Genomic DNA, 16,460 nt, shown 5'->3' on the forward strand with positions numbered 1-16,460 from the left:
TCCTCCTTCCTTCTCCACTCCCTTTCTCCTCTCTTCCCCTTCCTCTGTCTCTTTGTTTCTCCAAATCATATATATGGTACTTACAAGGTGTTTAATTTATCATCTAAATACTTCCTTTCATTAAAAAACTTGGGAATATGCAATTCATATATTCTTGTCCCACCAGTTTAAAAGAGAATATCATAAATACTTTCCCCCCTGAAATAATCCTTATTCCATTACAAATTTTTGGATGATATGCTTGCTTACAAAAAAAAAAAAGAGGATTTACATAGAATTCTGAAGAATTACCTCTGGACAATTTTGCTTTGGGATTTTTGTGCTCTCACTGTGCTGGTATGAATTTCTCCAACTACAAACTGTGAGACTGAGGTACTAAAGATAATAATTTTATATTCCTCGTCCTCTTTACAACTTTGAAAATTTAATTACTCTGATAAAAAATCGTTTCTCTTGCCTGATCACGAGGTCGTGAAGGTCTTAGACACATAACATAATTTTCTATTTAAAGAATGAAAAATACGAAAATTGTTCTCTGTCCTACCAACTAAATGGGCACAGATTATTTTTTGAAATTCAAATTGCAGTAAGTGTTTTCTGACTTGATTTGTCCCCAAGGAAATCACTATAAGGATACCCAATTAGAATGAAATATGATTATGGTTTGTGATACAAAAAGATTTTTTCCCCCTAAATCACATTTCATTCCTGAGAAGAAATTGTCACCAGTCAAGTAACAACTAAAAGTCATATACAATCAGTGCATATTCAAACTGACAACCAGAAGTTTAGAAAGAGAAAAGGACTAAATAGTGCCTCCCTTTTATCAGACATCTGAGCAATTCAGATGTTCACTTCTTGCATATAATAAAATAGTGAATGCTATGATCTAATCAATACAGCATGTCTCGATAACAAAGCTACTAGTAATTAAATAACCATGATTTACAATCATTCCCTTTGAGGTTTTGTTCTAGGAGTTTATTTGCAGTAGGTTTTCTGTTTGTTTGTTAATCACTATTCTTTTTCAGTTCTATAGGACAGTACACCACATTTTCATCCATATTACATCTGCCACTCTCTCTAAGCCCCTCCCCAGGAGCAGACCACTCAGTTTCCATAGTAACTACTACAAAAGTATTGCACTTGGGGTCGCAGGAAGGGAGAAATAAAAGCAGAAAGAAAGGACTATATATGGGTACTTAGAATATAAAGCATTTTCTATGTTACTGTGAGCCACCAGGAACTTTTTCTGCTTCCCTTTTGGAAAGGTGCTTACAACTTTTCAGAGTAGCATTTCTAGACACACAATCTCCTCTTCACTGGACAATGGTAAGAAATCCTCCTTTCATCTACCATTCTCATGACTGTACAAAATGGATCCAGGTAGTGTACACATCTGTACTTCTTCTACCCACCCCTCATTCTTTCCTGTCTGACAGTAGTGCATGCTTCAAATGAGAAGCAAAAGTTTCATAAATCAGCTTGTAATAATAACTTAATGCGTTCGTTGGTCTATTCAGTCCATTTGATACATAATTTGAGATTTTATGTAAACATATCTCATAAATCATACCTCAGTAATTGATGAGAACTTTTCTTATTTGACTGATTCTCGTACCTAACTCTAGAGATCACTTATTTTTGTAACTGGGAAGAGCGGGGATCTCCTTGCTAGGAGGAAGAAAATCCAATAGCATTTATTCTCAAGTTCACTTTCCATGTAGAAAAACCTATTTACAAAAGTTCTTTCTCCTGTAGTTACAGAGGATTTGGAAATCTGATCCAGTAGGCAGGGTGTTGTCTGTGGGAAGGAAGTCTGAGCCCTCTCTCCCTTTTTAATATGAGAATTCGAAAGCAGTGGGGAAGTGATGCTGGACCTATCACAGCATTGCTAACAGACAGCCTATTACAGTATTTAATAAAAACAGAAACAGCATGCCTATCCTAGGCTAATAAATCCTACCTCCTGCACGCTTTAAAAACAGTATGAAGCAGCTTCAACGGAGCTTCCGACAACTAATTTTAAGCATGGCTGTCTAGCGTGCCTGTCACTCCTATTGTCCTTCCAAACTCTTTCAGACATTTTGAGCAAGGAGTATTAAAGCTATGAGTTAGCAAGGGTTGTGACATTAATGGTCTACAAAGGCTTTAGGCACGAAAGGTAATGATGATCACCGTGGCTATTTGGAAGACTGCACTGGATCGCTGTCATTAAAAATTAAGCGTGGCTTTTGAGGAAGATGTGACAACTACCGGAGGTAGGATTTGCATGTAAAACAAAGGAATCTGTTGCTGTTTCCGTGCTTTTTGTTTGCTCTGTGCTGTGTGGGTCACGAATTGCAGCCAGGTGCGAGTGAGAAGCAGGAAGGGGAGTGGGAGACGGTCTGCTTAGAGCAAAACACAGTGGAGGGTATTATGTTTTTTATGACAGAAATGCCTCGAGGACGAACGGGCTCCAGGCTGGCTCATAGCCTGCTGAGTGTGCATTCCACGTTGCTTTTCCCATAGAGTAGAATGCTTAGAGGTCACGAAGAAAACAGTTTGCTTCTTATCTGTGGTGCCAGCGGGGCTAGTGGGAGGGTTGAGTGAAGACTTTGGCGGGTGGGAGGCATAAAGGTCCAAAAAAATAAAGAGGAGGCTCCTGAAACCTGTTAGGTAAATATTTTAGTGCCATGGTCAATGTGCTTTTGGTACTCAGAGTGTGGTTTTTAAAGGAGAAATTGGAAGATTATGATGGATTTCCCTCATAAAGAACTATTTGGGGTTTAATCTATCATAGAAGGAAATTGGGTACCTTCGTCCATCTTGCATATTGAAAGGCTGATCCACACTGTTTGTATTAAAGGTTTTGCTAAAGGAGATTAAGAGTTTTAGACTGAAGAAGGGGCTTTCTCTCTGTGTCTGTTCTTGCTTTTGAACAACTGCCGGGCTGCAGATGTAAATGCGATTCGGTAGAGGTTATGGTCTTGACATTTTTACCTTTTTTTTTTTTTTTAATGAACAGCATAAAAGCACAATTCTCCTTGAAAGATGAGAGGGGCAGTTGGGTTCCAAAGTCCAGTGGATAATGAGTAGATGTGCAGAGGCACTTACACTGCTTTGTACTTTATGTGGGATTAGTAGAGCTCCATTGGAATAGGAAATGTCAGGAAATCACAGGCTGAGATCTTTGAAGCAAAAGTGCAATGATCAGAAACCTGTGTTTCCCTAACTTGATCTGTGGTGCAACTTTCAATCTTTGTCATTGCACATGACCCTCACTGTGAAGTGGCAGCAACGTAGTGAATGAATCCTCGGTAATGTTGTCTTATTTCTCTGATGGACTTCACAAACTCTGAGATGCAAAGATATCACTTTCTATTTTGAAAAACTTTGTGTTCTTATGCGTTGATTTGGTTATTTTGAATGGTAAAGATACAAAAAAAAATACTAGCATTTTTGTAAAAGAATGTAGTATTCTTCAATTAAGTCAACAACTTTGGTATTAATGCAGTATTAACTAGAAACAAAAGTGAAAGATAATTGCAGTGTGTTTGTTTTTAGCTAAATAATGGAATTAAGGCTAAGTGGGGCTTTTGCTTTTCTCTGATGCAATCAAGTTTGTGCATTTACGAACTTCTGTGTATATACTGCTATTCTCATGCAAAGTTGAAATCGCTGCCCCATAGCGGGTGGCATCTGTGCCTGAAGTTGTGTGTCTGCTTTTCATAACAATGTAATGGATGTTACTGAACCAGCTAAACTCTCTCTCTCTAAATCTCCTATGTGACCAAGAGCACATATTCACGAAACCACTGTGTGGGATATTCCTGGTGCTATTGATGGCTATAGTTTTCTGCTTCTTTGTGGCTAGCAGAAAGTGTGACCTTGACCTTGTCAAGTCCCATTCTCCAGCCAATTGAGCACACCAGTCAAGAACCTATCTGTAGGAAGAGAAAGCTTGAGATACACAGAAACACAGAGACATATTTTACTTAGTGATAGCAAAAGTTTATAAATGGATAGTATTTCTATTGATCTTATCAATTTTAAGAGGACTTTCATTGGCTCTGGTTTTACCAATATCTTCTGAATCTAATCATATCCAATACTTACTTTAGAGGTGATTTGTGCCATGAGACTTGTCAATGGGAGAAATGATCTTGTTGTGGTTATGCTCTTAGTATTTTACTGGTAAATTTGGATGATTTTTCAACATTTTCACAGACTTATGGGGAAAGTTGCTACGTGAAATCTTGCTGGTGTGTTTTGACTATATCTCCCACAGAAATGCAAGCTAGAGGAGAATGATGACTATTTTTCTTGTCAGCTGTGAGGAAAGCCAAGCCAAGTAAATTATTCAAACAATCTACTTTGTGTAACAAATTAATTTCATTGCCCATTTACATGGGTAGCCAAAATGTTCCCAAACATTCTTCCCTTGAGGTTGCTACTATATCTAGTAAGGAAAGCAAACAATCTGTATAAGAGGAAACTCCGGAATCCATCCCGACATAAAAAAATAAGCAAAGTCAGTATCACCATCTTGGTCCTATGGGCAACACAGTCACTACATCAGTTACCACAACTGAGAATCCAGAGTCATTTTGTTCTTTCTCTTGTACATACACACTGTCACCATCCCACTTTATTCAATGACATTGGACAAGACATTGCTCACACTAGCGCAATCTTCTCTCCAATCATCTCTCTTCTCTCACCAAAACACCATGAAAAATGAATATTCAAAAAGTCTTTGATATTATATCAAATAGCAGACTATAATAATGTACATTCAATAAAATCCTAAATGTTGTTAGTATACACATGTGCATAAAAAAAAAAGTGCACCACAATGTTAACAGCAGGTATCTCATTGGTGTAATGATAGATACATTTTGTACTCTTTCTTTGCACAGTTGCTAAAGTTTTTATTTTTCAAAGAGCATGTAGTGTATTAACAGACACAAGAAGACAATCATGAAAGTTTATCTGTATCTCCTTTTTAAACTGCATTACCATCTTTGCCCATTCAGATCATGTGCTTCACCCCAAATTCCAAAGTGAGTTATTTGTTCAACCAAGACGGAGCAGAGATGCCATTTGTCTGCCAGGGTTTCCTTGGAGTTTTTAATAGGTCATGAAAAACTCAGCATCACTCTTCCTCAGAGAGTGTCTCCTACCTCTTCACTTGGGTTTTCTAGGAAAGGAGACTGTGTGTGTGTGTGTGTGTGTGTGTGTGTGTGTGTGTGTGTGTGTGTGTGTGAGAGAGAGAGAGAGAGAGAGAGAGAGAGAGAGAGAGAGAGAGAGAGAGAGATTTCTACTTACTATATAAACAGATAATTTTCAAAAACTCTTTTTCTGGTTCTTCATTGTCTGCTAAATCTTAAAATGTTGGAGTGTTTTATATCATAACTGGAAATCTCTTCTTTATCTACACTAAGCTCTAAATCAGTCAGATCCAGTCTTTAAACTTTAGAAACCACCCAAATTCTAATCCCTATCTTAGACTTACCATCCAGTCTCATACTTTCATAACTTGCTATATAAAATTTCCACTTAAATGTCCTATAGTCATTCTACACTTAACATGTTCCATACAAAATATCCTCTGTCCATATTTTCTCTATGTATGTAAATGGAAATTCCATTACTCCACTTGCTTAGAAGAAAAATCTGGGAGTCTTCTTTGAAACTTCTTTTTCCTTCCCATGTCATAGAAAATTCTTTTGCCTCTACCTTCAAAATATACCTGAAATTCAATTTCTTGTTATTTCCACTACTGACCACCAACTCCCAAATGTATTGTCTTTTTTTTCACAATCGATCTCTTTGTCTCCCTCTGCTCTTGTATACACATTTAATTCTGTACCCAACACCAGTGGTCATATCAAATTAAAATTAAATCATAAGTGCTGCTAACAAGCCTCCAGTCTTCTCATCCAACTGCAGACAGAAGCCCAAAGCTTGCAATGGCCCTCAGGCCCTTGAGTCATCTGGTTTTTCCTTCCTCCTCTGTCAACACCATCCTGTTCCCACCTCACTTTGGCCACGCCAGTCTCCTGTGCTATTCTTCAAACTCACTGCACACTTTAAACCTACAGCCCTCAACTTTGCTGTTCCTGACACCCAGGAAGCTCTTCACGTAGGTAGCCATTTCACTTTTTCAGGTCTCTGTTAAAAGTCACTTTATCAGAGAAGACTTCCTTGAAAACTGTCTTTTAAAACACGCCACCTTGCTCACTTCTCATTCCCAGCCCATGCCTTCCTATCTCTACAGCAAACCACGATATCCACGACAGGTTACATGCTAAGTTTCCTTGTCTATCTTCCCCCTGCTAGAATGTAAGCCTCATGAAAACAGTGGTCTTGCTTTTTCTCTGCTGTTCCATCAAGAATAGGATCTCTTACGTAGTAGGCGCACAACACACAGTTGTTGAATGAATGAACAAGTTGTTTAACATAGGAATTCAATGTTTTGCCCTGTCAAAATTCATTAGGAGCATTAGATTCTACGTGTAAATATTTCAATTGTAGAGTCAGAGCTCAGTGTCATAACACCCTGTTGCTCTTTCCAAAAAAGAAAGATACTGAACACCTTCAAAAAAGTCAAGAAAATTTAGTAAGATGATTTTCTTCCTCGTCTCTGCACAGGATGGGGGGAAAAGTCACATCACTGATTCCAATCTATGTCAAAGTAAATAAAAATTCAATTTGCCTGAATTTGATCTTATCCGGAAGATGACTTCTATTTCAAAAAGGACATCTTTACAGATCTTCTATGAAAATGACTATGGATATAAACATGGTCTATATTTTCTTTGCTCTCTCTTGTTGGTCAGGGAAGGAATGGCAAAACCACATTGAAAGTTGCAGTTGGCATCAATATGCCTTTCAGGATCAAGCCTGAAGTAGCCTGTGTGGCAATAAGAACCAACCATAATAATCAATAACTGTACCATTCACTTTCATTCACCCTAAATCAGCATGGAACAATTTCATGATCAATTTAACAGAGATGTTATACCATTCATAAAGTGTTTGTTTTCAAATACTTAATAAAATGTAATAAAATAATCTTTTTTTCCAAATTGAGTATAAATGACAAAGTCCAGTATTTCTAGAATGTTTTATAGTCAAAGAAGTGGTGCACTATGAAAAAGACACATCATCTAAGATAAGCACAGGCTTTAAGAATCAAAAAACTTGGTCTGAATCTGACTGTCTCTGCTTGATAAGTAGGAAACCTTGAGCAAGTTGCTAACATGTTACTGAGCCTTGGTTTCCTATTTGGTACTTGATGACAATAATATCAACTTTTTTGGGTTAACGATTAAATGTGATCTGTATGCCACTTCCCTATCAGAGTACCTGCAGAAGAGGAGAAGCCTAAGCAGTAATAGTTTCTCCATTGACACTGTCATTTAATCCTCAGATCATGTCTCAGCTGCTGATATTATACTTTCCATTGAACAGATAAGAAAACTTAGGTGTGTAGAAGTTAATCAAACTGATCAAGGTCAAAGATCTAGTAAACTATCAAAATTTTCTCTCCCTTCATTCATAGAGGCTCTTGATAAACAGAGTGTCAGATGAACCATCTTTAATGTATTATGTGACTGAAGGCTGCCAGTAATTAGGGGAATCTTTTAAGGGAGAAACTGAAGAAGAGCCCCTGCACCCCCCGCCCCCACCATGGGTGCCTAACATACTTCTTCCCTTGACAAAACGTAGACTCCAACTTCCACAAACAAACTAAATGCAGAATAAATGAACACTGGAACCAGCTTCACAGCTATGAACACCTTGGTTTACATACCAGTTTTGCCTGTCGCCAAATGTTTGGCTTGCTGAGTTTCCTTCTCCTCTGCAGAAATGCAAATAGAAATAACATATAACTTATGAGGTCATGAGGATTAAATAAAATAATCTAGCACTAGGTGTTAGTACAAATTGAGTACATATTATGTATTATCTATTTGTACTTAACTATAATTACCTAAGATGAAATTGTGAACATTAATTGCATATGACACTGAGAGGTTTTCTTTAAAGATCACCTCTAGTTTTTGTTTTGTATTGTTTTACCATGCTGGGGATTGAACCCATTGTCTCACACTCAGTAGGCAAGGGCTCCAACCTTCAGCCACATCCCCAACCCTTCTTTAGCTTTAATTTCTTGGTATATTGCATGTCTCCAAATTCATTCAATAGATATCATTTGAGTCATTAGCATTAAGGTATTATAGAGGAGTTTGAGGCTGTGGAGCATCTGACCAGAACAAGAGACAGGTTTTCCTGAAAAGTGTGACATTTCTTATTAGGGCCCCCCAAAAAAAGAAGTAATTGTGAAAAAATTAAGGAAAATGACTGCCTCTCTGAGATACCAAGCCCAATTTTATGGATACAGATACTGGAGACAAAACTTCAACCAAGAACCTTCCCTCAGCCTTGTCAGGCTCCAGTTTTAAAATTTCCAGCCTCTTCACTCTGGCCGAAGTCTGACCACATTGGCCAGCCACATGCACAATCATAAGATGTGACTTCAGTGCACAGTGTGCATCAAATAGGCAATTAGCATCATCAATTATTCCAGATTTAGCTTGACTAATTTGTGAAGGCAAAGGGTGTTTCATTTAATTGCCCAATAAAAATTGCAGTGCCTCCAATTAAACTATCAAGAAACTCTCAAATACTGATCAACTACATAGGAGAACTTTTCCTTTTCTTCAACTCTGAACTTCAGCCTGCACCAGATAACTTATTGTATTTTGAATCCTTGGAGCTTCATTTCTGCAGCTAATGATTGTATTCTTGTAGAGATTTCTTTTAAAATTTCCCATATCTACTTCTATCACAGCAATCGGAACCAATAGTAGTATCTCTCTCCAAAAGTGTAGGTGCCATTGTCATAAAAATGTCACAGTTTAAGTCTTTTTTAAAAATAATATTAATAAGATATTGCTCTTTTTGTTCCAAAAATACCCTATGCATAATTCCCTCAAGGCCTTATAACACGATGCTGTGGTCTTTGATTCATTTATTTCTGTTCTTCCACCCACCCCATTAAATTGTAAGCCCCTGGAAGGTTAAGAACTGTATCATGGTTGCTGCAGTATCTAGCAGACTTCTTGTAGTAGTTACTGCTCAGTAAGTTTCTTGAATGAATTAATGATCTGTATACTAGATTTCGCAGTGTCCAGTTTGACCTAAAGAGGGTAAAAGACCATGTGGACAAATAAATTATACACAGAAACAGGATGCTAAGTAGGATTATCTTATGATAATAAGCCCTGGACCTGCTCTGTGCTTACTACCCTCTCATTCACCTGGTCTCTCACCTCTTCATATTCTCCATCTGTATCTGATGTTCCTTCTGACTGTTTTCCTCTCCCTTCCTCTCTGCTGTTGGCCCACAGAAGAAGAAGCTACCCTATCTTTGCAAAGCACATGGTGGGAACTTCACTCTGAAGCTGCCTTGGAGTCTGACAGCTCAGATAGCAAATGCCTAAGCCCCCTCCCTCATCAAACCCAGGGTGACAGATGAGCCAGGGTGAGAATTTCAGCTGGGGATGGGGGGTAAGTCAGCTGTCAAGATGTCAAGCCTGCTGACTTCTCAGGAAAAAAAGAGAAGGTGCTTAGAATGCTGGACAGGAGGGCTTTGGTTTACATTTGGCAGCATTTGAACTAAATGGGGAAAATGTCAGATGAATCCCAACATGCAGATTCCTTGTCACCTTGGTGTTTTCCGTGACTGTGGAATTAATCTTCCAAAAGACTCTGGACCTGGGAGTTCATTTTCAGTTTTCAACAAACCCGCTCAATGACTAAAGAAGTATAGTTACACAAGTAACACAATATGTAACTAAAACTTTTTAGTATAATTTTGAGTTCAGATAAAAAGTTTACAAACTTATTGAGAACAAACACTGTTTTTGGTAACTCATGCCTGAATAGAACTATGCTAAATATATACACATATATGTATGTATTCTTTAAAATAACAGTTTTACTAATAGAGAATCTCCTCTTCACCCCTTCCCTGAGGCAAGGCCATATTACATAAATCAGGCAAATAATTTCTCTTCATTTTCCAAGTTACTTGAATGGGGACTTAGTGGTCTAGAAACTACATAAATCTTAATTCCATAAAATCACTTTGTGCACTATGCAGTAAGTGGGGATCTTAGGGAAGAGGAAGGAAGAGAAGCTCACTCCAGAGTCATGATGTTTCCTGTTTGTTTCTGGATCAAATTACTTACAGGCATTTCCATGATTAGAAATAATTTACAAAACCAGTCCTTCTAGAATTCCTACAAAGGCAGACTCGATTTAGAAACTTTTCAAAATCAAGTTCTTACTAGGCTGCTTGTGTCTAGGAATTCCACTGAGCTGTGAGATATAGTTCAGGACCTTATAAATAATAGGCTCGGTTTTTAATCAGACTTTTTTAAGACTTTTTGTTTTCATTCAATTTTTCACCAGGATGCTGGTCAAGGTCAAGTACCCAACTCCATAACTCTTATCCATAGAGGCAAAATATCTTTCTTAGTGAAACTCTGAGAAAGTTAAAAATAGCCATCAATTCAAATGCAAATCTAGACTCTTTCTTGCTTTGCATCAGATGCAGAGACTCATTCTGGACATGCTGTATAAGCCAGTTTATGGGAAGGAGACAGAGCAGTTGGTAGCTCTCCCTCATGAGAAAGTCTTTAAAGTCCCAAGTTTGGTTTTGCATAAACATCAGAAAATTTCAGGTCACATAAAGAATGTATGCTCCATCACTGTGAGCTAAAACTTCTTCAGGGGGATTGTACTTCTGTAGTAATTCTGGAATAACTGATTATCTTTGTTTCATCTCCTAGTATATTCCAAATGAAGAAACTAGAAGAAAAAAAATAATCACCTGACTTCCAGAAGAAATTTTTTTTTTGCCTAACCTTAGAGGGAAAATAAGAGGATCAGTCCATTTTCTTCCTCCCTGTGAGGATGACCAGTGACTGGATTAACTTTGGTTCCTAGTGGTTTTATTTGATCCTGTATGGTACTTGGGAAGAGCCTGTGAGGCTCTGTGTTTAGACAACTCAAGGTAACTATTTGCTTTTAAAATATAAAAATAGAACAGCATAGGAGCCACTTCTCTGTTGGAATGAATCAAAAGAACTGTTGAAAGAGAGAAAGTGTATAGCTAAAGGAGGATGGTTTAGATAACATATTACTAAATTTAAGAAAGTATTTTTGAGGGTAGAAAAAAATAACAATATCCCTGGTACAGACAAAACTAGGCAGAGAATGTCTATTATAATCTACTTCTCAATCTCCTAGGTCTATTTCCCCATTGATAAGTGGTTTAAGTATCTGCTGAACTGAAATTGAAAAAAAAAAGATATAAAGGAGGCAGATGTGCTCTGATTTATATGCCTGTGTGACAAGTTGTCTTGTGTGTAATTTTGATTTCAGGCATACGAAGGTGGTTAGTATTTTTGCTAAGAGAAGATTCTTCCCCTCTGCCTGTGTATGTGCTCAGATGCCTGTTATTTTAATCTATTCTCCAACCTGTTATACTTGAAGATAGTCCTCATTTCACATTTGCATTTACTTATTCATTTACTCAATAAATATTTATTGAACATCCAGTATGGGCTAGGAACCATGTTGAGTACTGGACTTATAGTACTGAGCCAAATCAGAAGTAATCGCCCCCTCCAGTGATGGAGTCTGTAGTCCTAGAGGAGAAAGACGTTATTCAAATACTCTCCCAAATAAATATACAATTACAGATGTAATAAGCGCTGAGAGGCTTTTTAATTGGAGACATTAATGTAGTCAAGGGTGTCAGGGAAAGCTTCTCCGAGGAAGAGATGATGGAGATGCTAAGTGGTAAAGTGGAGAAGTGGAAAAAAGAGCAAGCATTATAAGGAGCAGGCGCCAGAGAAGAAGCTTTCTAGGCCAAGGAAAAGCATGTGCCAAAGCCAAAGCCAAACCCTGGCACATTGGCTTGGCACTCACCAAGAGTGCTGTGTGTGAGTCCATGTTTGCGTGCTAGAGACAAGCAGACATGCCAATCTATTTACAGAGATGGGGGGACAGAGCTAGAGGCAGAAAGGAAGGGAGAAAAAAGAACACAGAGTTTCATGCCCTCATGGAGCTATTGTGAGAGAGAGAGAAGTCATTAATAATAATAATAATAATAATAATAATAATAATAATAATAATAAACTAGATTGAAAAGAAATCCGGACACAGAGAGAAGATGAGGACTGTTCCCTGAAGGCAGGGACCAAGAGTGGCTAGAGGATCACAGCAAATGATTGTGATCGGAGAGAAGGCTGGAAAGGCAGCAAAGAGCCACGAGGTAAGATGTTACAGGTCACACTAAGGAGCCTGCCCAATATCTAAGAGCAGTGGAAAGCCATCAAGGTAGTTAGCAGGACAAGACATCTGCTCTCTGTAAGGGAATCTCTGACACCAGTGTTGTGATCAAAATAGAGAAGAGCCCGGGAGGATACCCAGAAGCCAGCTGCAAGGTTGTGGCAGCAGTACAGAGAATGGCAGCCTGGATGGGCAGCAGCGAAATGGCAGACAGGTGGCCAGAAGGAGACATGTTTAGATGTCATAGCATAGAGCTGGTGATGAACTAAATGTGAGACTGTGGCAAGGATAATGTGGATCTCTGACGTGAATAACCAGATAGATGGTGAGATTCTGGAACAGGACTAGAATTCCCTTACTTCAAAAAGCCTTTAGAAATTGCAGTCTTTTTTTCCACCCCCCACCCCCAAACACACACATTCATTCTCTCTCTCTCTCATGGATTTTTGTTGTTATTATTTGTTTTTGCTTTTGTTTGTTTCTTGAAATCCTCTCCTCCCTTGATTTTAATTATGTTTTAACTTTCTAACTTCCCAGCCCCCCTCCTACCCTTTAGTTCTTTCCTATCTTTTCTTTGCAGGATTCTCTTTTTCCCCTCTTACTTTTCTAAACTTGTTTAGTAATTGTGAATATCATCTGATGTACTTGAATCCCCAGCCATCTCTCCAGCCGTGACCTTGTTCTCCAACTTGAGCCTTGGGTTGCACATTACCTAATAAACATTTCCTGGTGGCCACCATCTTTGGACTCCAAAAGACAGTTGACAAAACTAAACACTTGTCAAGACCTGATACTTCCATCCATGTCTCATCCTTCTATTTATTATGCCATCAATCTCCCAGGTTTGAAAGTGGCTGATTCCTCTTCCAACTATATACTCATTAGACTGAGTCCTGTTGATTCTTCATTCAAAATATTTTTTGTGTGTATATGGTTCCTTTTATTTCCCAAATAAAACCCCTTTGATTGCACATCTTGACTATAAAATAGTTTGCTAACTGACCTCTTCACTTCTAGTCTGATATTTTTCAAATTACAGTCCTTGAATCAATTGCACAAGAATTATCAGGGGAACTTTTTAAAAAAGATCAGTTTGGGTGGCCTATATTTAATAAGTAGGCCTGAAAATTACCAAACATCATAGGTAGATCCATCATCTATATGTTTTGAGAAAAACTGTTCTGCAATCCTTTTCTTCTACACAGCCCTTTCAAATGAATAGTTCCAAAGCATGACCTTGGTTGTGGATCTTCCCTGAGCACAGACCCTTGGATTTCACTGAACCAAGCACATAAAGTCTCTCAAGATCCTCCAGTTTCTGGTGTCCTGATAAATTTCCAGCCTATTCTTTATTCCGCCCACTTCTCCTGTCCTGGGTTGCACCTGAAGGACACCACTTGCCACCCTTCAACTACATCATTCACGTACTCACACCTCTATCCCTTTGCCCACGGATTTTACACATTCAGGAAAATTTCATTATGGTTTTAATCTGGAATGTCTCCAAAGGCTCATGTGATGAAGGATTGGTCATCAATGCAGCAATGTGCAAAGGTGAGGCTTTCAGGAAGTGAGTGGTTCATGAGTGCTCTGACCTCATCAGTGGATTGACAATTTGATGACATTATTTGGGGGTGGTGGAAATATAGAGGCAGGACCTAGTTGATGGAGTAGGTCTTGGGGGCATGTCCTTGGAGGACATATTTTATCCCTGGTCCCTCTCTCCCTCTCTTAGCTTCTTCCCAGCTGTCATGCCCTTCTGCCATGATGTACTGCATTAATACAAGCTCAGAAACAATGGAGCCAGTCAATCATGGACTGAAACATCTGAAACCATAAGCCAAAACACATCTTTCCTCCTTTCAGTTGCTTTTCTCGGGCATTTTGTCATAGCTACAAAAAGCTGACTAACACTGTCTCATTCCCTTGTCATTTCCACTCGTCAAAATCCCACCTATCCTTCAGTGGTCCTTTCCTAATAAAACCTTTCCTCATTCTCTTCCCCTTTTCCCTCTTCCCATTCTATTGCTTGTCCTCCAGTACAGAAGGGGTCTCTCCAATCTTTGAATTCTTTTAATAAATTTTACTTTTTCCTACTTAATTTATCACATAACTATACGCAAATAATTTTTTATTTTTCTTTCTTCTATTTACATATTAAAAACAGGATTTATACTTTATAAAATAATGAGTTGATGGAATGTTGAGCTGGGTTTCAAATTCACCTAACATGTGTCTTTGGGCAAACTGTCTGTCTTTGTTAACTGGGATGGTGTTGCTTATCCTATATAATTTTGGACAGTATAAGCTGAGGAGTCTTACAAAAATATAAATCACCTGAAATGACCAATGTTTGATTATTTTCACCTACAAAGTTGGCCATTCTATTATATCTAGCTCTGCTCTATATATTATTACAATTTCCTTTAAAATATCGTTGTATCCCATACTGTGTTTCTTATTGACTTTGCATAGCAGCCCCTTGCCCACTGGATTTGTATCTGAATTTAACAATGGTATCAATTATTGCCCTGCAGAGAGAAAAGAATTAGAGAGAATTTGAATTAGAGAGAGAAGAGCAACGACATCATGCAAGCAAACTATCAATCTACCTCATTGCTGATCCTTGCCTGTTCTTTTTTTCAGAGCAGGTGAACAAACAGCAATGTTAACAATAAGCTAAAGCAAGCTGTTTTCTAATGAGAGAGTTCTGTTAAATAAAGGTCAGCAGGAAAAGCAGCAACACTCATTGTTTCTTGTTTATGTTCCACCCGGGCATCATGCAAATCTCCCAAATTTCTCTCCTGTGAATCGCCTTACTGAGAGTTTACCTAAATCACATTATACTCCACCCTTGCTAGGATTCATTCTCATTAATCTGAATACCAATGATGTTTTCAAATGTAACTTTTAAAAAAGTCTATATATTTTGTGTCCAGCTATCTTTCTCTCCCCTGTACTAGGGTAAAAAAAAAACAAATAAAAAAAATTAAACAAAACATTACAAAGCTCTTAACATATCATATTTCATACATTTGATTCAAGTGGGTTATGAACTCCCATTTTTCCCCCATATACAGATTGCAGAATCACATCGGTTACACATCCACGTTTTTACATACTGCCAGAGACTAGTGTCTGTTTTATTCTGCTGTCTTTCCTATCCTCTCCTATCCCCTCTCCCTTCCCCTCCCCTCCCATCTTCTCTCTCTACCCCATCTACTGTACTTCATTTCTCTCCCTTGTTTTTAATAATGACCAATGAACCCAAAGGAAATTCTTTTTTTTTTTTTTAAACACTGGGGATTGAACCCAGGGGAGCTTAACCACTAAGCCACATCCCCATTCCTTCTTTATATTGTATTTAGAGACAGAGTCTCCCTAAGTTGCTTAGGAACTCACTAAATTGCTGAGGCCTTGAATTTGTGATCCTCCTTCCTCACCCTCCCTAGCCACTAGGATTATAGGCCTGTGCCACCACACCTGGCTCAAAAGGAAATTCTTAACTTCAGAATGTCAGAGTTATGCTGATTTAAAGGTAAATGAGACAGGAAGGAGTCCATGCTGTTCTTGTGTTTTCACTTTCACACTTCAAACTTGCCATTTCAAGGAAATACTCTTTTGTCTAATGCTTCATTTATATAAAAAATCACTTTGCCCCACCAAGATATTAAGCTGAAAGAAGTCCTCAATGTTTACCAAGTATGCATAAGGTTTATCAAGTTCCTATGAGTTAGGAATGGGACAAAGGCCCTAACAAAGGTCCACAATGCTTTGGATATTTTAAGAGATGAGAAAAATTACAAATAGAAAGTAAAAAAAAAAAATGAGAAAAGTCCAAGAAGGAGTCTCAGAACTAACAGGATTTGAGTTTCTTTTTTTGCCACTAACACTTCTGTGCCTCAGTTTCTCCTTCTGATAAATGAGGCTGTAATCCCTAGCACATGGGAGCTTTGTGCAAGTTCAATGAAATCATGTACACAAGATGGCCAGCACAGTGCAGCATGAAGAGCTGATCAGTAAGGGAGCCTGTCATTGTCAAGGAGGGAGTGGGTCATCTTGTCAAATCTTATAGAGTTTAAAGAGGAAGGGCTTTGGATTTTGTA

General features: G+C 38.2%; 1 protein-coding gene and 1 long non-coding RNA gene across 2 annotated transcripts in view; one reads left to right on the forward strand and one right to left on the reverse strand.

Moving 5' to 3' along the window:
* Positions 1 to 1,801: 1,801 nt before the first annotated feature.
* The window catches only part of Kcnmb2 (potassium calcium-activated channel subfamily M regulatory beta subunit 2), a 242,537-nt gene continuing 227,878 nt past the window's right edge, over positions 1,802 to 16,460 (forward strand). The window contains exon 1 of the mRNA XM_005330285.4: positions 1,802 to 2,261. The gene's annotated coding sequence lies outside the window, so the exon portion shown is untranslated. The remainder of the gene's footprint in view (positions 2,262 to 16,460) is intronic.
* Positions 7,690 to 16,460, reverse strand: part of LOC120884390 (uncharacterized) — a 37,781-nt gene continuing 29,010 nt past the window's right edge. The window contains exon 4 of the long non-coding RNA XR_013436648.1: positions 7,690 to 7,849. This is a non-coding gene — a long non-coding RNA (uncharacterized LOC120884390). The remainder of the gene's footprint in view (positions 7,850 to 16,460) is intronic.

The sequence above is a fragment of the Ictidomys tridecemlineatus genome, chromosome 3 (genome assembly GCF_052094955.1).
Source record: "Ictidomys tridecemlineatus isolate mIctTri1 chromosome 3, mIctTri1.hap1, whole genome shotgun sequence".
Lineage (NCBI taxonomy): Eukaryota > Metazoa > Chordata > Mammalia > Rodentia > Sciuridae > Ictidomys > Ictidomys tridecemlineatus.